Source organism: Nicotiana tomentosiformis, chromosome 11 (assembly GCF_000390325.3).
Source record: "Nicotiana tomentosiformis chromosome 11, ASM39032v3, whole genome shotgun sequence".
In the NCBI taxonomy this organism is placed as follows: domain Eukaryota; kingdom Viridiplantae; phylum Streptophyta; class Magnoliopsida; order Solanales; family Solanaceae; genus Nicotiana; species Nicotiana tomentosiformis.
In genome coordinates this window covers 46,560,367-46,582,192 of record NC_090822.1, presented here as the reverse complement: position 1 = coordinate 46,582,192, position 21,826 = coordinate 46,560,367, and the positions used below count along the sequence as shown (strand labels likewise).

General features: G+C 36.8%; 1 long non-coding RNA gene and 4 other non-coding genes across 5 annotated transcripts; all 5 read left to right on the top strand.

Annotated features, from left to right (window-relative positions):
* Window positions 1-4,222: 4,222 nt before the first annotated feature.
* LOC138900839 (uncharacterized) lies at window positions 4,223-5,984 on the top strand. The gene is made up of 2 exons (XR_011412151.1): window positions 4,223-4,281; window positions 5,606-5,984. It is a non-coding gene; the product is annotated as an uncharacterized lncRNA (long non-coding RNA).
* LOC117281281 (small nucleolar RNA U83) lies at window positions 4,557-4,634 on the top strand. The gene has a single exon (XR_004511883.1). It is a non-coding gene; the product is annotated as a small nucleolar RNA U83 (small nucleolar RNA).
* On the top strand, window positions 4,715-4,806 carry LOC117281279 (small nucleolar RNA snR60/Z15/Z230/Z193/J17). Its single transcript, XR_004511881.1, has one exon. It is a non-coding gene; the product is annotated as a small nucleolar RNA snR60/Z15/Z230/Z193/J17 (small nucleolar RNA).
* LOC117281280 (small nucleolar RNA Z43) lies at window positions 4,863-4,962 on the top strand. The gene has a single exon (XR_004511882.1). It is a non-coding gene; the product is annotated as a small nucleolar RNA Z43 (small nucleolar RNA).
* LOC117281282 (small nucleolar RNA snoR14) lies at window positions 5,204-5,291 on the top strand. The gene has a single exon (XR_004511884.1). It is a non-coding gene; the product is annotated as a small nucleolar RNA snoR14 (small nucleolar RNA).
* Window positions 5,985-21,826: the final 15,842 nt, after the last annotated feature.

Genomic DNA, 21,826 nt, shown 5'->3' with positions numbered 1-21,826 from the left:
GTCACGAGATGCCGATGACCACAATTCAAGAGGTGGAGGTTTTTGACATGTGAGGGATTGACTTTATGGGGCCTTTCGTCAGCTCGTATGGTAATAAATACATATTGGTAGCAGTTGACTATGTCTCCAAATGGGTCGAAGCGGTGGCTCTCCCAACCAATGATGTAAAAGGGGTGACAGGCTTCCTAAAGAAAAATATCTTCACGCGTTTTGGCACCCCGGGAGCTATAATCAGTGATGGCGGAACCCATTTTTGCAATAGAGCATTCGCACGACTGTTGGAAAAGTATGGAGTTCACCATAAGGTAGCCACACCTTACCACCCACAGACGAGCGGGCAAGTTGAAGTGTCCAACAGGGAAATCAAAAGTGTCCTGACCAAGACAGTGAATGCGACAAGGACTGATTGGGCAAAGAAACTGGATGATGCATTATGGGCGTACCGCACATCATTCAAAACTCCAATTGGTATGTCACCATACAAGTTGGTGTTTGGAAAAGTATGCCATCTTCTGGTAGAGCTCGAACATAAAGCCCTTTGGGAACTGCGGCAGTTGAATTTGGATATGGAGACCGCAGGCACCAGCAGAGTCACCGAGTTACATGAACTCGAGGAATTCAAGTTCCATGCATTTGAGAATGCAAGATTGTACAAAGAAAGGATGAAAATGATGCATGATAAGCACATTCTAGATCGGAACTTCAAACCTGGAGATCTAGTGTTGTTATACAACCCGGAGTAATAATGAAAGCCTGCGTCATGCCGCGACATTAAATCAGGCGCTTCTTGGGAGGCAACCCATGGTTTGTTGTAAATCGTCGTGCTGCAACGTTAACTCATGCGCTTTTTGGGAGGCAACCCATTATTTTTCTTTACTCTTGTTTTTGTAATTGATTTTGAATGACATTAACCGAGCTACTAATTTGCAGGGATAAAATTATGCGCATCAGAAGGATTCGGGGGATGAAATTAACCTGGAGATAGGTAAAAGTGCGAAAAAGACAAAAATTTGGTGGAGATCGATATCCGCGGCCGCGGATTGGACCGCAGAGTAGGTCACGGATTTTGCACAGACCACTGCCCCCCATCCGCGCCCGCGGATTGGACCGCGGAGTCGACTGCGGATTTTACTGCCTTCACTGCCGCAAGTCTGTGCCCGCGGACTTGACCACGAATTGGGGCGCAGATTTTCCCCCCCTCACTATTCTTCATCCGCGGCCGCGGATTGGACGCGATCGACCGCGGATGAGGCGGTACCAGGTTCAGAATTTGTTATTATTATTATTATTATTATTATTATTATTTTAATTAGTTTCTTTTACTTAACCCCTCCCCCCTAACCGCCCACTCCCCCACTTCTTCTTTCCCTCCCCCTTAACAAAATCTAAAACCTTTCCCCCTTCACCTAAAACAAAACACATGCCCCCTCTCCCTCTCCCTCAAAATTTCTCTCATCAACAAAGCTTATTCTCCTTCCTCCTCTTCTCCATTCAACCAATCCTCAATCTCCGTTCCTCCCAAGATCTCCAAGTAAGTAACATGATTCTATTCCTCTTTCTTAGTATTTGTTTTGTTTTCAATTTTTTATTTTTCCCATTCTTTTCCTTTGCTATTGTATGTGTAGGATAGTAGAATCATGGGTACTCTTGTCTTGGTTTAGGATTGTAGTATATATGTGGCATGTGAGGCTAATAGATTTGGTTGAATTGGGGGAAGACATTGTTGAGTTTGTGAGGAATGGAAGTTCAATTAGGGCTTTGGGTAACTTGGGGGGTATATGCACCTTAAGTGTTTGTTGAATTGCCACAATGAGTTTGAATGTAAATTGTGACCAATTGTGCGAGTGAAGTCTGAGTAACCGCCATTGGTTCCCATATTCCGCCGATTACTGATAGTAGTGTTTGTTGTGTATGTACCATGGCACCTTCAAAGAAGAGACGCATCATCGGAGCCTCATCAAGTGGTTATGGAGGTTCATCCCGGGCACGGACACCGATCAGTACAGCTCAGTTTGATTGTACCAGGTTTGTCTCCAGAGCTGTCCAAGACCGTTTCAGTTTGAAGGCCACTAAAAAACCTGTACCAGAAAGGGGTATTGACAGGGCGTCCCTCCAGGATGAGTGCCTTAATATGTATCGGGAGTTGATCAGGTACAGGTTGGATAACTTTTTCAAAGAGCCAGAGGAGGGTAACTTGATGCTTGTCCGGGAGTTCTATGCCAACTGCCCTGAACATGAGGATAGAATATGCACTGTGCGACACACGAGGGTGGATGCTTCGATAGAAGCCATCAGCAGAGTGTATCGATTGCTTGTATTCAATGGGGAGGAGGATTTCTATGATACTTACAAGCGAGAACCCATCACATGGAACAGGTTTTTCAGAACTATATGTGCACCAGACAAAGAGGTAGTATGGGTTGTGCCGGGATCGAAGCTACACTCTGCCTCACTCACTTTTGAAGGAAAGTGCTGGTTGTACATCATCAACAGTCGCTTGCTGCCGTCCCACAACACCACAGAGGTAAATGGTCCGAGAGCTGCCTTGATCTGGTGCTTCGTGAATGGCCACGATTTTGATGTGGCCAAGATTATTCATCTGAGACGTTCGTCCGTTCACCACAGAAGAGGTATGGGTTCCTTTTCCCCTCTCTGGTCACTAGATTGTGCCGGGAAGCAAGGGTGCATGAGAACCCAAATACGGATGGCATGGTGAAGAAAAAAGCAAAGTTTCAGGCAGACAAAGTGACCATCAGGAAAGACCCGGTGGCACCTGGGCAACTCATAGTGACGATTCTGATGCGCCGGAGAAGGGCGATGAAGCAAGTAGGGAATGCGTATGGTTGAGATCAGTGATTCATTTTATTCAAGAAAAATATGGTTTGGAATGTGATAAAAGATCCACAATTTTATACGAAGACAATGCTGCATGCATAGCCCAATTAAAGGGAGAATATATAAAAGAAGATAGAACGAGCACATTTCACCAAAATTATTCTACACACATGATCTTCAGAAAAATGGTGACATCGATGTGTAACAAATTCGTTCAAGTGACAATCCAGCAGATTTGTTCACTAAATCTTTGCCAACTTCAACTTTTGAGAATATGGTATACAAGATTGGAATGCGAAGACTCAAATATTTGAAACAAGGTTTTCATCAGGGGTAGTGAAATACGCGATGTACTCTTTTTTCCTTACTAAGCTTTTTCCCATAGGGTTTTTCTTGTAAGATTTTTAATGAGGCATCTAAAAATGCGTATTACTAAATATGTGTACTCTTTTTCCTTTACTAGGATTTTTCCCACTGAGTTTTTCCTAGTAAGGTTTTAACGAGGCACATTGTCTTTTAATGAACATCCAATAGGGAGTGTTATGAAAGTATTATATTGTGGATGTCCATTCATTACTCCACTATAGATAATCTTCCTGAAGAAGATTTTTCATTTAGTACTCTGTTGAAATTTATCTACAAATAGCTGATGCAGACAGGTTGCAAGAAACTCAATGAAATGATTTGCATCAGCTTCTTATTAAACAGGCAGGTTGCAAGCAGCTCATGCAGACAACTTACAAGCAGCTGATACAGGCAGGTTGCAAGCAACTCAATGAAATGATTTGCAACAGCTTCTTATTAAACAGGCAGGTTGCAAGCAGCTCATGCAGACAGCTTACAAGCAGCTAAAGAAAAGCCTTGCAGCTGCTTCCTGAAAAGCCTCGTAACTGCTTTCTTTCTTTTATAAATAGATGAGTTTTGCAGTTCATTATGAACATAAGTTTGAAGTTTGAATAAAATATCAGTTTCTCTCTATACTTGTCTTTACTTTACAGTCTTTATTTATAACATGATGTTCTTTATAGAAGAATTAACCCAAATAGCCGCCCACCCAACCACTTAAACCAAAACTAGCCCGTGGAGATATAATCTATGCATAATTTATGTATTACATGTGTATAATTAATGTATAAACTATGTATATGGCTAGAAAATATAAAATAATAATTATGGCCGGCTATTTGTGTAAAGATCCCTTCTTTATATAAAGACTAAAGTTGTAGTTATGAAAGTTTTCCTTTTATTAATGGGCCGGGGTTTCCATTCAAAATTGGGCTAAAATTTGAAAGGAGGCTGCTGGGCTGAGGGCTCTCCTCTAAGGGCGCTCATAAAACCCTAGCCTTTATTTCTCCTCTTTATATAAGCTCCATTCCCGTAGTTTTTACGCAGATTCAATTTTCTGACTGCTTTTGTTTTTATAGGCCTCCCTCCGATCTTCAATTAGTAAGCTTTTCCCGTTCTTCTATATAGCTTCGACGCAAACTTCTATTTCTTTTCTTTTTTCTGTTTTTTCGTCTGTTGTATTTGCTAGGTGTTTGGCCAATGATTAGATTTATTTAATAGACAAGCATATGTCTGAATTTTTCTCATGTTGAATACTCTAATCTTCTCTATGAGGCCGTTTTATGTCTCTTTAAATCCTTCACATTCTTTCCCTTTGATTTTCAGAGAAAATTATTTGTTTCTTTTATCTTTTTCTAAGTTTTGGTTTCAGTTTTTGCCGATGATGATGTAGTTGTTTTGCGATAATGAGAAAATCATGATTACGACTATACTACTGCCTTCCTTCTGAGGCTGCCCTTTTATCAAAATTTTATATAGTTTTTCTCTACTTTTAATTCAATAATTGATAATTGCTTCTTCTGTGTATGCAGTAGTGGGTCAAATGATGACTAGTAGCATAGTTCACATGAAGTTATTTGTGATTATAAAACTACTTTAGTCTTTCGCTCCTATCTGATGACTCTCCAATTGTTTTCGTTATAAATTGCTTTTGATTATTTTGAGATTTAAAAGTGTTATGAGGACAATGACGACTACTTTTCAGATTGGTCTCGTTCGTCGTAATGGTGTAAATCCACCTTGCCGACCATCCTGATATATCACCACCCATAAACCGAGTCCCCATTAAATTTCCTTTAAATTGCTTTGTTTTAGTTTTGGTTTTAATTCAATGAGTTCTCATGTTTCTTAAGTATTTACTTTTTGGATGCTGCGAAGTTCTGAGGCCTTCACTTGAAATTTGAAATGTGTACCATAGACACAACTCTCTACGAAGTTCTGAAGTCTTCACTTTTTAACCAGTTTTATATTTTCCTCTTGTTGCTTTTGAGGTCCTTTTTACTCTTTTCATGGGAAAGAAAGAGCGATTTGACGATAGAATTCATTAGTCTGTCAATCCACTGACTAATTTGTGCGATGTTAACAGTGAAATCTCGACAGGTTCTGATCGCTTATCATCTTTGACTTTTTACTACTACTTAGACTCAAAGTTTTTCTTTGATTTTATGATTAGATGAGTAATCTCATGATTTTAATGAGTAATTTGCGTTTGAAACTTTTCATTGATCTATATATCACCTTTAGAGGCCGGCATTCGGTATTTAGGTTTGATATTTAAGAGCTTTGATTTGTTATATTAATATTCGGTTTATCAATTGTGTATACCAAATATTGTACCAAAGTGGTTTGTTATGGTTCGATATTTCTTATTTTGATTTGATACGATTTTCGTTTGATACATTAACGGAATTGTTCCTTTTAAAAGGAAATCATTTACAAACATGGATAGATGATATAAATGGAGAGTGGACAGTCATGTTGTGCTAACACTGCTAAGCTAGCAGGTGGGAGGTGGAGGACGAGGAACTAGGAAGGGGATCACAAGCATTGATGGGCTATTACAAAATAATTATAGTAGTCTGCATTATTAACTATCACCCCATCCTAATTATAGTAGTCTGCTATAGCCTGCAACGCCCACCTTTATAAACTACCACTATCCACCATCACCTTCCTCAATCACAACCACCACCATCATCCACCATTATTAACTATCACTACCAATCACCAACATCCTCAACCATAATCGCTATCGCTACCAATCACCACTATCTACTACCCAGAACCACTATCATCAATCAAAATCACCACCAACCACTGCCTCTAGTCAGTAGTCAAAAGCACATCTGTTAGCCATCACCACCACCAATTACTATATATATATATATATATATATATATATATATATATATATATATATAATTAGTATTTTATTTGAATTTATATTAATTTCTAAATAAAGATAAGTTTTATATATTCAAATTTAAAAAACAAAAAGTCTTAATCATTTAGTATTCAGATCATAAAATCTATCTTAATATTATGTCTATTCAGTTCAGATGTCTTAATCTTAATACACATTTTAATATTCTGATGTATATATAGATTTAGTTGTATCTTAAATAAAACAAATGAAGTCTATGAAGCGAGACTGACTTTAATCTTTTCCTTGGTATTATTGCATACTAACACTTCTATTGGTGTCATGTTATGAGCTCTTAGTGAACCTTTACATGCACCATGAATATCGGATTCTTCATCCAAAATTAAGTTCTGCAAAATCTCGTAGAGTATATTTGCCACACCTAAACCCAAAGGTCAATACACTAAGCAAGAAGGCCAAAAGTTTGATAAGGAACTGGGAAATATGAGCAACTAGTAGTAACGTGCAGTAGCCCAGTGTCAGAATCTAACGAGCAGCAGGCCAGCAGCAGAATTCAAGTTTACACAGATGCAACAAAAATCGAGAGGGCATAAACCTACCAAAAAGAATTAAGTTTACACTAGTAACAAGGCAAAATACATAAATTACCATCCAAATTATGCCTCAAATACGTGGTATATACTTTTGGTGGACGAAAATAACCTTACACATGTAACTGAGCGTGTTAAAGATAATTATTTAGTCCAAATATTTTTTTTCCTTATTTTTCTTTTAAATAAATAGAAGAAAAAAGTATCTAAACCCTTCCCTCCCATTTCGTCCTTGCCGCTACCCTCCCCCTTCGTCCCTGCCACTACCCTCCCTCCTTATCTTATCCATATCCTCCTTTACCACACAAGTGACCCATTTAATTCTCTCTTTCTTGCTTGCTTTCACGCTGGTACCTTCCACCATAGAAGAATGAATTTTCTAGTTTGTTTTTTTTTCTTCTTCTTCTTCATTCTTTTTTTTTTTTAAATTTTAAATTTGGGGTTGATTTGGAGTTTGTCCTGTGGAAGGTGTCAAGGATTATATTGGTCTATGGAGGAGGCAACATAGGCTGGAGTACCGACGGCTTAAAGTTAAGTATTTTCGGCTTCAATTCCGACCAATTCCGATTATTAAGATGACAAATGATAAAATTCTTTAACTGGTTCTCTTTCTTAATCAAAGTGCCACCCTAATTTCTTCAGTGTTTATTGTTGCTGGGAGGAAGATGCATTTGAAATTACCATGGAAAATGACTGACTGAGGTTAGGAAGAAGATAGAGGAGTGTTTAGGTGATTTTCCTCCGCAAAAAATGTGTAAGAGGGATTTGGTTACTTAATTCAGGTGGTAACTTATGTATTTTGTACAAATGACAACTAAAGTGTCACATGCTTACAACAGCAACATTATGCACACCTACTGTTATTCTGCCAAACATAAAGCTATATAACCTATTTCCATTTTGCCAAACATAAAGCTAAAGTGTAACTAACAAGTAGCAGCAACATCAACATGAGAACACTGGCCCATAAGTCTAAGTATCTAACCCATTAAACTTAAATAAGTCTTAACAAATTCAAAATCAAAATAACACAAATTGTCTCAAATTAACTTAAATATGAATTTTTGAAAAACGCTCAAGACAACCTCTATATGCTTCCTTAAATTATATGTGTCATCCCTCTTTGGATGAACATTATAGTCTCAACCACAGTGTAAGCACTCTACTTTGCGAACTTTTCCATTATCTTCTATCACCTCAAAGTGTTCTCAAATATGTTAGTGCACTTAGTGCACTTTAGAAGCACGGGACATGATTGAACTTGAACTTAAGAAAGAAAATAAAATCAAAATTAGAATATAATTTTTTGATGATAAAAGAACAAAACTACAAAAATATATCACCAAACAAATAAAGTATTAAACTTACAACTCAAGTTACAACTATACATCAACATTGCTAGTAGTGCTTCCATTATTTTCTATATCTAAAGATAATGCGACCAAATATGTCATATTACATAAACATGATTTCTGAAACTAGTTTTGCCTTTCAAGTACATCAATGAAAACCCAAATCGTTTAATGGAGTTGTCAAAAATATGAATAAGTTTGAAAATAATAATTTTTCCCAAAATCCTTTCAATAATAAATAAGATGTTTCATTTTCTTTCCAGATAACCAGTGTGAAACAAATTCATCATTATGTCCATTTGTCAAAATGCGTGAAAAATCATGAATGATGTGATACCGTACAACATGAGAAAAATATATCTCTATGCCTGTATGTCATGTGTGCATATTAATACAATGTATCTCAGAGATTTATTCATGTATTCACACTCTCAGAGTACTCAATCTCACTGTCTCACATTCTCTCTCACTATGCTCAGCACACACAATCACTCAGCGCTGTACAATACCCGCTGCGGTGTGTAGCCCGATCCCTATTTATAGTCGACTGTGCTCACTGGGGGTGTGCAGACTCCGGAGGGGCTCCTACAGCCCAAGCGCTATAATCCGCACGATCAACTCACGTGTTGCACGGACAATTTACGTGCCATAACATCAATATCTGGATTCGCACAAACAATTCACGTGCTATAGTATCAATATCTGGATCCGCACGGACAACTCACGTGCTATAATAAGCCAATCTGGCCTGTTGCGGCGTGCAACCCGATCCCATAATAATAAAGTATATAAAGCCAATATGGCCTGCTGCGGCATGCAGCCCGATCCCATAATTATCCTCACAATCAGGCCCTCGACCTCACTCAGTCATCAATCTCTCCAGTCTCTTTCTCATAGGCTCACAATGTCATGAAAATAGCCTGAAAATGATGATATGATGTATCAATGAATAACAACAGAGATTGAGATATGATATGTAATGACATGAATATGACTGAGCATGAATTTTCAATTTAAAATAAATAATTCACAACAATACGACCTCTGTGGATCCCAATAATACTGCCACATAGCCTCAACATGATTTTTAATATGATTCTCAGCTCAATTATTTCAACACATAAAACTACATAAAAAATGTCAAGATTATTTAACTACAAAATTTTACGGAAACAATTACGTCACAATTTTTATAGTGCACGCCCACACGTTTGTCACCTAGCATGTGCGTTTTCCGTCACCTAGCATGTGCGTCATCTCCCAAAAATTAACATAATACATATATTCAGGATTCATACCCTCAACTCCAAGATTAGAAGAGTTACTTACCCCGAACAAGACAAATCCAATATCGAGCAAGCTAAACAATGCTTCAAAAATTCCATTCTGCGCGTATCAACTTCCGAACGGCTCGAATCTAGCCACAATCAATTTGATTCAGTCCACAAAATTATAGGAATTAATTCCATATCAAAATACTAATATTTTTCACAAAATCCGAAATTACACCCCAAAAATTACCCGTGGGGGTCACGTCTCGGAACCCGACAAAAGTTACAAAATCTGATAGCCCATTCAATCACGAGTCTAGTCATACCAATTTTACCAAAATCCGACCTCAACTCGACCCTCAAATCTTCAAACTCCGAAAATACTACAATGCTCCAATTGATTAAAATGTCCAAATATCACCCACAATTCAATATCTACCATTAGATATCCCAACTATATCAAAATAAATACGAAAAGATTCATAAATATCCATTTTGGCTTCATAATTTGCAACAAGCCTTCAACCATCCCAAATTATCCAATAGGCTCATCTATTAGCCTATTCAATTCCATTCTTATTATTTAATACTCATTTGGAGTCATTAATAATACTATGTTAATTACCCAACATCATTAAGTCACTATTCATTGTCTTCTCTAACAAAACCCTATGTTTAAGAACACCCATTTCAAGAAGTAGTGTTGTATTTTGTCAAAATGGTAATTCCCTATTCAATTCGTTCATCAATTAAGTTATCAAGTCTATTGGAATTATTAGAAACTCAAAACAATTCATTGTATATCAATTCATCTTCTTCTTTGCCCAAAATATCATTTTTAAGACCCTCCCTTAGAGTTCATACAATATCCCATTAGAACTTCAAATAAAACTCATAAACATGCTACCCATACTCCAATATGACATATATATGAAGCTCAAGTGAAGGGATTACCTCTGGTGGAGGAATCTAACTTTTTCGCTTTTTGATGTTCTTGAAGATTCAACCCATTTCCTATGAATTTGATCTATAATAATGTTAATGTTATCACTAAATGATGTTATATAATCATCCTTGTACCAAAATAACTTACCTTGAAGTGTATCCATGGTGGAAGAGCTCCTCCTTCTCTCTAGAAATTCATTCCAAGATGAAGAACTAACCCATTCTCTCTCTAAACCCACGTTTTCAGCTCTTAAAATGACCCTTGATGCTACTGGATTTGCCTACGCAATTTTGCGTAGGTTACGCTGTAATGTTGCATAGGCTACGCAAGATTCGCGTAGCTGTTCTGCCACCCTTTAGTAAGAACATCATAACTTCTTGTAGGAATCTTCAAATGAGAAACGGTTTGAATCATTAGAAATTAGACACATAGACCTTTCTTTTGATAGGTTATACACCATATAACTCTACATATCTTGAGATTTATGCTCGTTTGAAGTTAGGTCTTGTGCGAACTCACTTGAAACTTTATCCCATCATATAATTTTCAACTTGACTTAGCCTTAGGGCTCTTTTTAGACCATAAACTATTCTTAATGCACCTCATATATATATTATCATTATCAATTGATATCATTCAAATTAGCAGTCTTGTTCATACCCGAATTAATATAATTAGCACCCGCCAATCTCCTTAATGGTCTTAAAACTCTTCGAATATTTTTTTCCGGGGTGTTACAATATATTTTGAACTAAAACACACAAAATATTAAAAGCTTACCAATTTTGAGTTCCTCAAGATACTCTCACTCTTCTTCAACACTAATAGAATTATTCTCTTCTCTAAGCTAATCTTGAACACAAACAAGAGCTTGCACGCATTTAGGAGTCAATGAACTCCTAAATGAATCAAGAATACGGCCACCGGTGCTAAATGCACATTCCAACGCCACATTAGAAATTGAAATGGCCAACACATCATGAGCCAACTCTGGAAGAATAAGAAATCTAGGAGCATGTATTTTCCACCAACTTAAGATATCAAATTTTTCACTAAAAGGCTCTTGTTCTTCACTAATATATTTATCCAAGTCCGATTTAGCACCCCCACTTCCATTGTCTTTCTTTTGTTTCTTCAAGTGAAACTTCATACTTATTAATGATGCAGTTATAATACTCCCACTAGATATATTAGATATCTTATCAGATGAAGTAGATCTAGATGGAGATTGAGGACAAGATCCTGTTGAATACTTTTTAGGTCAGCTCACCAAAGGGGGGAAGAAAAGTCAGCACTTGAGAGGCTTGCTTCGCTCAAAGGTGGGAAGAAAGGTCAGCACTTGAGAGGCTTGCTTCGCTCAAAGGTGGGAAGAAAGGTCAGCACTTGAGAGGCTTGCTTCGGTAGGAGTCAAAAAGAAAAGGCTCAAGAAGGAACTGCACTCGAAGAATGGAAAGGCATGCTGCGAAGGCGCTAATACGATTGTTCTCGAAGCAAAGGCCCATACAATTACCTTTTTCTTATATAAATAATAAATAATAAATAATAATAAATATGCCATTTGATCGCTACAAGTATGTAGCCACGTAAACGAAAAGAAGGCAAGGTGCCTTTCCCTTTTCCCTTTTTCTGCCTTACCTCTTACTGAAGTGAAACAACTGACTGTTGTCTACGATACTCTTTAAACAAAGAATTCATATAAGCATACACCTCATCATTTATTTTCTTCCCTTTTTTCTCCCTAAAAGGTCCATCAAGTGCAATGCTAACATATTCAAACTTGTTACGTGGATCAAATACGGAAGCAGTGTTGTTGAAAAAAGTCTCTTTGAAAATATTTTTGGGAGGCTCGAATTATATATTTTATTTTGTCTAGACATGAGAATAGGAACCGCTTTGGTTGCGATTAATGGTAGCCAACTGTGTTACCGTCCAAAGTGTCGGTTCATCGTACTTCTCGTCTTTTTTTCTTTTCCGATGGTTATCGTCATTGCCTCTTTATTTTTTGGGCCTGGTTCGAAGGGACAAATCGAGTCGTGGCCTCAATAATTTGTATTATTTTTATTGGCCACTAATTACAGTAAATCTACAAGATTACACTATCAAGACCAACGATTAAGCAGCCACAGTGATGGAACGATGTTCCGAACAGAGACAATATAATCTGAATGGATCAAGGTAATGAAAATATTATTTTCTAGCGGAGATATCCTCGAAGAAACCAAGGATCTACGAGTCTCGATATGTCACCGGTGAAAAGAGCATAAAAGTAAAGAGAAAATATTAACATTGTAAAGTTAGTGAATCTGAACCAAAAATGGGATTTTTCATTCTAGAATCACAAGGTCAGCAATGAACAAACCAAGATAACAATTCTAAAATTAGAGAACTCGCCGAATAATTATTTTCGTCCATACTTTTAGCGATATAATTTGTTTTTATATTACCGAAATGTCATACACAAATTCATGTTACAAAGTAGCAAAATAGCAATACATAGTACAACAAAATATATTCGCAATAGCAGCCCTGCTACGATAGCGGTGTCCACCGGAATAACGATGTCGGATGAACAAAGGCAGAGAAGGGTCGCTTGATTTTCTTCCGCCCAGATCTAATTAAATACAGCCATATCTGGGCCGTCTTTAACCTGTAAAAGGAAGCAAAGAATGAGAAGTGGACAAGAAAGCTAAACGGGGGTTGCCGCAACTCTTTTTCCGACTAGATCCAGATGGGTTCTCTTCGCTAGCGAATCCCTTGCCTAACGAGACAGAAGAGTAAGAGAGGGGGATGAGAGCAGCACTGGCGGCAGCCGTGGGGGGAAGGGGGAACGTGAGTTGATTTCTACTCGATCAGTGACTAATACCGATAGCGGCAGTGAAGTCAGGAAGGGAGTGAGGTGAACGACAGCCAATCTCCAAAATGAGGGAGGGAGAGAAACTTAGGGTTAAAACCCCTTAAAATAAAATTTAATCCCCCTTTTTAAAATTTACCCCAACCTTTTTATAATATATTTTAACCCTCCCCCTTTTTGACCAATGGATATTAGAGCTAAACCACTTGTCCCCCAAATAATCCTATAATCCCTTAGTTACTATCCAATGGTTTAAACTTCCTATTATCAAAAAGATATAATACAATTAACCACAAAATAAAGTCAACATCTAGTCATGTCAAATATTATACAAAAAGTTGACAAGATATAGGTTTGACTAGATTTGATTCGCGTTTAAAATATAAATTCTATTTGCTCCCATATTTAATTAAAAAATATGACTTGTAGTATTTATTGAAATATACCAATAACTAAAATAATATTGTAGTAATTATTATTTTTATTTTTAAATAAAAATAAATTTATAGAAAAATCCTAATATTTTGAAAATAGAAAACTTATCAATAAATTATTCTGAAATTTAGAAAATGTGCAACAATGGTGATTTGGAATAACTTCAATAACATGATAAAAATTCTCATATTTTATAAAATATGGTTAATTTTCAATAAATTTCATTAATATTAAAATGTGTAAAAGATTATACTTTGCAGTTAATGACTACAAAGCCTGCAGAAAGTGATTTTTATATATTATGAGCCAAAATTGCGTGTCAACATTGACAATGATGCATGGATCTCCATATACCATGACACTACTGTTACTCACCTCCTTAGAACACACTCAGACCGCTATCCACTCCTTGTCAACCCGAATATGCACCAATTTCATAATGAAACCAAGCCCTTCAGGTTTGAAACTATGTGGTGCAGCCACCAAGATTTTCCATCATTAGTACATTATTGCTTTAAGTATTCTAGCAATCTTTTGCATGCAACTAAGAACTTTCAGTCTCAAGAAATGATCTGGTAAAAAAAGTCTTGGAAACATCTTTCACAAGAAAAAGCAGCTCCTAGCTAGATTAGCTGGTATCCAGATGTCCCCTAGCTATGCTTTCAAGTTTTATGTACTGGAGCTAAAAGTTAGTTTTTGGAACAGACGGCAATGTTTTTCTGACACCTCGAATCAAGCTTTTATTGCGACATGCAAACTCCAATCAGAATACTCTATTTTTCAAAAAAATGAAGAGCTTTTCTGGAAATTAAAATCTAAAATCCTCTCGTTGACCCACAGTAATGCTAGTACTAAGTTCTTTCACACTTCAACCCTCAATAGGTAAGGAGAAATAAGATCTAGCTCTAGTTGATGATGTAAGGAACTAGATTCATGATCAAGATGTCATCAAAGATACCATCTTCTCTTATTTCATGGATTTTTTCACTATTGATTACCACTCCTCTTGATATTTTGTACTTCAATACCACACAAGATGGGAAAAGGAGATGATTTGTGTGGTGTTCAATTTTACACTACAATTGCGGAATAGTAACTGGAGAAAGTGAAGAACACAAATAATTTTTACGTGAAAAATACCTGGCTCAAAAGGTGAAAAACCCACAGCCTACTTCCCAGTAGGATTTTTCCCAACACTCTACTAAATCACTGAGCCAAAGACAGCATTTACAAAACTCTTATAAACCTAAGGATTATCTCTAACCCTCTATGGCAGCCAACCTCAGGCTGTTGCGATAACTTCAAGTTAACTCTAACTTGAACAATACACTGAGGGTACCTAGTACAAATGCTTCTAGAGAAAATTGAAAAGTACAACTCAAAAGTCCTACTACAATGAAACTAGAATAAAAGACAGACACTTGGAACTGGTTCTTCTATCTGGTTCATGTAACTTCAGGTTCGTACACTTGAAACACACATGAATTGCTTGCAAAATGCCTTGCTATTTTACTCTCAACTCTTATTTAACTTCAACGTTTGTGCGTGTCTGTAAAAGAGAACATCCTGAAAAATATAGAGTTAGTAGAATAGGATCAACTAGAGTTCTAATGCTATACTCTTCCATGGTGGAAGAGTTCTAGTTATCTTCAACTTCTAACTCCTTCCTTATCTAGGATGGAGTTCTCTTCAAGTAAGGAGTCCTTCTCCTTATCAATTATGCAAACTTTTTGTTCAGGAGATATTAAATATAACCAGTTGTGCTTATCCCCTTCACGTGTATGCTTTGTGCTTGAATCTGCCCATGCCCTGTGTATACTGTGTATGGACCTGGTTCATGCATGTGTTTCTTTGTCAATCATCAAACCAAACTTACTCAGGCCTGTTGATACCTAATTTTGTCCTCATACTTTTATAAATATCATATATACTTTTAAAATATTATTTTTGCATAATCACCAATTAACAAGAGTCATATAAGGTCTTTTAGTAAATTTTTATAATTTTTAAGACTTTAAAATTAATTTTCTTGCATTTAAATTGTTGAAATATTTGTTAATTATCCTTTCAAATTATTTCGTGATGACATAATCATCCAAAATTATTATTTACACCCGCATATATGTTTCATAATATTTTACTTCATTTCATATAATTACATTTATATTTTTGAGCTATTTACACATTTTTTGTAATAATAGCCTATATTCTATATATAATTATATTTATTACATTATTTATGCTAAAATAGCTTTTTTATATTTTTTATAATGTTAAGCTATTATATTCAAACATTTTTACTATATAAATAATATTTTATTATTTATTAAATTACTTTTATAAATTATTTTTTAATAAATTTCGTGTATTTAAACTGGCCCAATTTTTGAGTTAATTTCGGACCTAATACACCAACCCAGACCTAAAACTTTAGCTCAATAGGTCTCAACCCAAACCAACAACCCCATTCACCTAGCCCGATCGCGACCCGCCTTATGATCCGCTCCGCTTCCCCTTTAATCATGGCCGTTGATCTTAGATGATCAACGGTCCACAATAGCCTTTCCCCTTTCCTTATATCTCCCTAACCCAAACTCTAGAGATAAATCCCCTGCCCAGCTGCTTCCGCTTTCTCTCGTCTCTCTTTCTCCCTTTTTCAGAAACCCTAGCTGCCTTCCCAAATCTTCTCCAAATCCGATTAAGTCATGGATTCCCTCTGTGATTTACTTACCTTTTATGGATTATCTCATTATTTCTTACAAGACTATGGTGTTACATAGTACTTTCTCATTTTTGGTAACTATCAATCTTCCATATAAAGAGAAATTAGACGTACTCCTCAAGATTCAGACGGTTTCTCGTCTATATACGTCCGTAGTAAGATCATACGGGTCCGATTTGACAAGATTCTTCGGCCAATCTGTGATTCCAGGCAAAATTAGGGTTTGCATGATTTTTCTCTTAATTTGGTTCTTAATCGATTCTGCATGCTCTTCTTTCCTTATTTATATTTGATTTATTGTGTTTCCTTGTTTGGATGTTTGATTTTGGCTAATATAAACCCCCTTTCCCCGTTCCCCTCTAGGTCTGAACAATCTTAACAACTACTGCTATTTCTCACTCTCACCTGTCCTATATTACTCTGAAACTTAATTTCTTGGCCTGTTGGAAGCCAATGCCATTGAAACTTATTTATTGGACCTTTCTCAGTGTGAGAATTGCTCGGGGTTCATCTGTAACCCTTGGGAACTCTAAAGCACTGAGATTCTTAGGTTCTACTACTCATTTTGCCACTGATGATTGAGATACTGCTAAAATTGTTCTTCTTATTTGCTTGTTTGTCAATTAGTAACTGGTAAGTCCTTTGACCTTCGCAGTTTCATCTTTTGTTTATGTTCACGAACATTTGTCATCTAATATGTTACCGTGCTACCTCTGTTTACAATCCTATTTCTTTGAAGTTATTTTGTGATTTTAAACTTCTTCTAATACTAGAACTCACCTAGTTTGTTAACCCTGATCCTGGATTCCTTAAGCATGTTTAGCTTACTGTTCTATGTGTTTCTGGGTACTTATGCCTACTATTTGTTTGGGCCTATTTCCATGCTTTACTTGAGATTCTTGTGAGAAGCCACTTCGTTGCCCTAAATGTGTTCAGATGCATTGCTTCTACTAGGTCATTCATGTGTAGCTCGTTTACTTCCTCAATGATCATGTAATATCTGAATGTTATCACTGCCTGGACCTCTAAGGCGAGTATGACATAATTTCTGTAACTCTAATATGTGCTCTTTGACCTGCTCAATTATGTGTTTCTAAGTGTTGCCCAAGACTTTCTAGGGAGAATCCTAATGTTTAGCCTCTTATTGCATATGATCAATTGGCATTAAGATAATCACCTATCTTGTTGCATTCTAATGTTTGCTTGACCTATCCACCTAGAATTAATATGTTCTTCTACCTACTATGAGTTCCTTAAAATCTTGTGCTACAATTAAGTTTCATATTCAACTAAGTATGTTCGCCAAACTGTGCTACTAGTATGTTGTGCAAAATCCTCATATGAAGATTGTACCCCACATTTTCTTGTCTATGATTCTTCTATGCTACCATCTGGAATTCTTTAGGTTGATTCTACTTTGAAACGCTGTTTGTAGCAGTTGCTAACTTAGAACATCCTACCCTGTCATAGTTAATCTTGTTTTTTTTGAAATTACTTATTTGTATTTGTCTTTGACACCTTTCAACTTAGCATGGCCCATGTATATTGGCTGAAACTGCAGTTCTTTCAGTGATGAAAACTAAATGTTTAAATTACTCCATGCGTAGTTCTATTGCCTGTATGGCTAATATAGTATTCATTGGCCTAATTACTGGGATCGTTTGGGCCTAGTATATTGGGCCTGCCTTAGGTATTTGGAATCTGAAGTACACTGTCTGCACCTGGAGTTTGGGCCTGCTGTCCGCATGAAATTCTAAGCATATTTGAAGGCCCAGATGTGTTACTGGGTTGTTCTTTATTTGTATTTGGGCCTGTAATCATTCAATGTGATCTGTAGTCACTTGTAAAACTGAATAATGGTGAAGTTAGTGAAAAGAGTGGGGCTGGGGGTATTCTAATGCTCGCATAAACGGGTAGAAAACTTGCCTATAGGATTTAACTGCTTTGCTTGCTATTCGTTTGATATGCTCCTATTGTACACACTCATAGAAATCATGCCTATAGGGATCATGCACATTTCACTTGTACTCCACTCAAGCATGTTAGCCCAAGTATTTTCCATACTTGCTTCTATGTTTACTATTGTGCACACTTAGAAAATATGCCTATAGGATATAACAACATATGCTTCGTTAATCTAGATACCATGCCTATAGGACTTCAATTAATCAGTCAATCAACTGCTTCTATTGCTCTTAGTACGCTGCTCCTTTAGATATCATAACTATAGGATTTTAATAAACTACTTTGTTACTTTGCTGTATTGCCACACTTAGACGACATGCCTATAGGGATAAAGTATTATAAAATCAATTTCAATTATCAACTATTAGAAATCCTGCCTATAGGATAGTGTCATCTGCCTAAGGAGCATGTCTATAAAAATTAGCACTGGTAATTCAGAATTCTGGGATCGTTTTACTACCTCATTACACAAACAATTAGAGATCATGCATATAGGTTTGTAGTGCCTTTAATCTGCAAATCCGTTAGCCTAAAGTTGCAACACTGCTTGTACACTGTTGAAAATCAGAATTGCCTAGAAATTATGCCTATAGGACTTTACGAAAATAATGCGTCTTAATTCTAAAAGCCGTCTATTGCTGAATATGCCTGCGTGCAATTTGCTATTTATGTGTGGAGGTTAACTTGAGCCTTTTCTTGCATTTATGTATAGTCATATATGTTTTGAATGCGTGATAGTTTTATTATTTTTGAGCATCTTAAGTGGAGTCTAGAACCACCTAATAGTAGGTCCAAAGCCTCCTGGACCATAGACATGAGATGGGTAATGCATGCATAGGACACGACTTAGAATTGAATTAGAGCGCCTTTAGATAAACAACTTTAGCATAGTAATCGGGTTGCAGGAGATGATAGTCTGTGCTCACAGAAAAATATGAGCAACCCCAACCTAAAGGGAGTTGTGAAGTATTATTTATGTTGCACGGGGTGATCCTTTAAGCTAAAAAACTTAGGACCCCCCTTTTCTTTATATGTTTGCTGTTCGCACTTAGTCATCAAATATAGACTAATCAAGTTGTATTATATAACCACTAAAGACTTGTATTGATTATCTATATAGTTTAACTGTTGTCCGATTTTCCTCACACTTGTTCACAATAGAACATTTAAATTCTTTGTCTTCCCTCGCTTATATGATCACATAGGAAAGTTATAATATATAATCCGCTGTAAACTTCGGTCGGGACTCATAATTATGGACCTCGAAGAGTGCCTAACACCTTCTCTTTGAGGTAACTTGAGCCCTTACCCGATCTTTGGTGACACAGACTAGTTAAAATAGAGTTATTTGCAAATAGGTGTTCTAACGCACCTTAAAATCATTAGATGTCGACTCTTCTCTTTTAATACTCATTTTAAAAGAGTTGTCACATGTCGAAACCCGCTTTCGCGAGAAAACGGTGCGCGACAACATGGCGACTATGCTGGAGAATTACATTTAGGCTCTTAACATAAAGAAGTTGATTTATGTGGGTTATTGATGATATGTACACCCCTTCCCTTATTTTCCTTTATTTTTTTAAATTGCTATGACATGCACACCCCTTCCCTTATTTTCCTTTATTTTCTATGACATGCACATCCCCTCCCTTATTTTCCTTTATATGTTTAAATTGCTGTGACATGAACGTCCTCTCCCCGTTTTTTTCATCTTGTCTATGATTGCTATATCATGAATCTCCCGTCCAATTTCCTTATTTGCTTCATTATGTTCTCGCACATTTCATGAGTTAAACTGACCTCTCTTTTTTGTCTTTCTTTTCTTTTCCCTTATTTTTCTCCTCCTGTTCATCTTTACCATATTATTTACTGTTTTCATGCACTTTTATCATGCAAATACTTGGGAACTTGTTACTATTTCTACATAAAGTATGCTCCATACATATTCCACTCGTGCTTATTATCAACATAGCGGCGCTTGATGAGTATCCGCGCTTTTTGAAATCACCCTTGTAAACCGGAAAGGCTTATTTGCGGTAGACTAGTCGATCAACGGTGCAGTCAATGGTTCCGTGCCTTTCCCTCTCGAGTTATCCACTTGAGAGTACCAATCTAGACCTTTCTAGAAAACTATACTCTAATTTGAAATATACATGTATCATGCTAAACCTCGGGGAGTGCGACCGGCACTCAACCGGGGTAACTCAGTTGAGCAAGCCTGTACCCGAACTCACTCATAAATAAAGAGAAGATCTATTTCATTAATTAGACAATGAGGAGGATCATGTGAACAACACCAATTCATTATCATTAGTTACATCACTTATAAGTTTCAAAATACATACACTTTCATAGTTTGATGTGGAACGTGTGGCACAAATACAACATTACTAGTTTGACTTGCCCAACACCAACATACAACCCACACTATGTCTACGGAGCCTCTAATAGATACAAAAGAGTATGATGATAGTGCCGGCAAAAGGGCCCCGACTATACCTCAAAACTTAATATACAAGGAACAAAAGATACATGACTTGAAATGAAGTGAGCTTACCAAGTCAGCTGGGAAGAGGGTGTACCGCTATTAATGATGAAAGCCGCCTACTGTGGAATCACCTGCATCTAATAAAGATGCAGCGCCCCCGACAAAAGGGATGTTAGTACATATGGAATAGTACTAGTATGTTTGACTAAACACCCTCTCAATAGAACGAGTAATAACACAAGGAAGAACAATCATAAAACCAATGGGAGCCTCAAATAATATCAAAACATCAAGTTAGGAACGAGACAAGTTTTCAAGTATATTTCCATATTTTAGGTTGGGAGACCTTTAGCACAAATATACCACCGTGATTTTAGCACAGAGTCCAATCACGGCCCGATCGGCTAGGCCGTCTTACCCAAAGACATCAACCACAATCACAATCACCATCACAACCTCAATCATTATCTCAATCACAATCACCACCCTGTGTGCGACATGGCATCCGATCACGACCCGACTGGCTAGGCCGTCTCACCACAATGCCGTACGGATCGACATCTGCCTTTTCTAGCAATCATATCATCCTAATAAAGGGGAATATTCTCATCACATCAATCTCATCCCAAATAAGGAGAATAATCACAATTCACTCCTACACTGACACGTGTAATTTTGAGGTTAGGTTATTTCAACCTACCCTTCCTCGGTGACTAACGATACTCCCAATGTGTTTATTATTTAAAGGATTTGCATCTCATTTCAATATCTTTTACACGTCTCTTAATTTCGTTGGCATTAGTTTCCCCAAATGTAATATCATTCTTGGTACGTTGGCCGTATTTCATATTTCATGCTCACCTCTTTCACTTCCAAACATCATCACAAATCATCGACAACAAAATATTTCTATTCAAGACTTTAAGTACACGTGTGAGCAAATAGGAGTCTTAAGCACATTGAGATTTCTTACACAATTTAGAATAATAGCTTTAATTTGAAACACGACTTGAAGTTATAACATTTGGATACACGACCCATACTTGAACACATTCTCAAATGGTAACATAGCATAGCAAGAGAATTTGGAATACAAATTGAACATATATCTTTTGACATAGGGCTTATTTAGAATAGTCAAT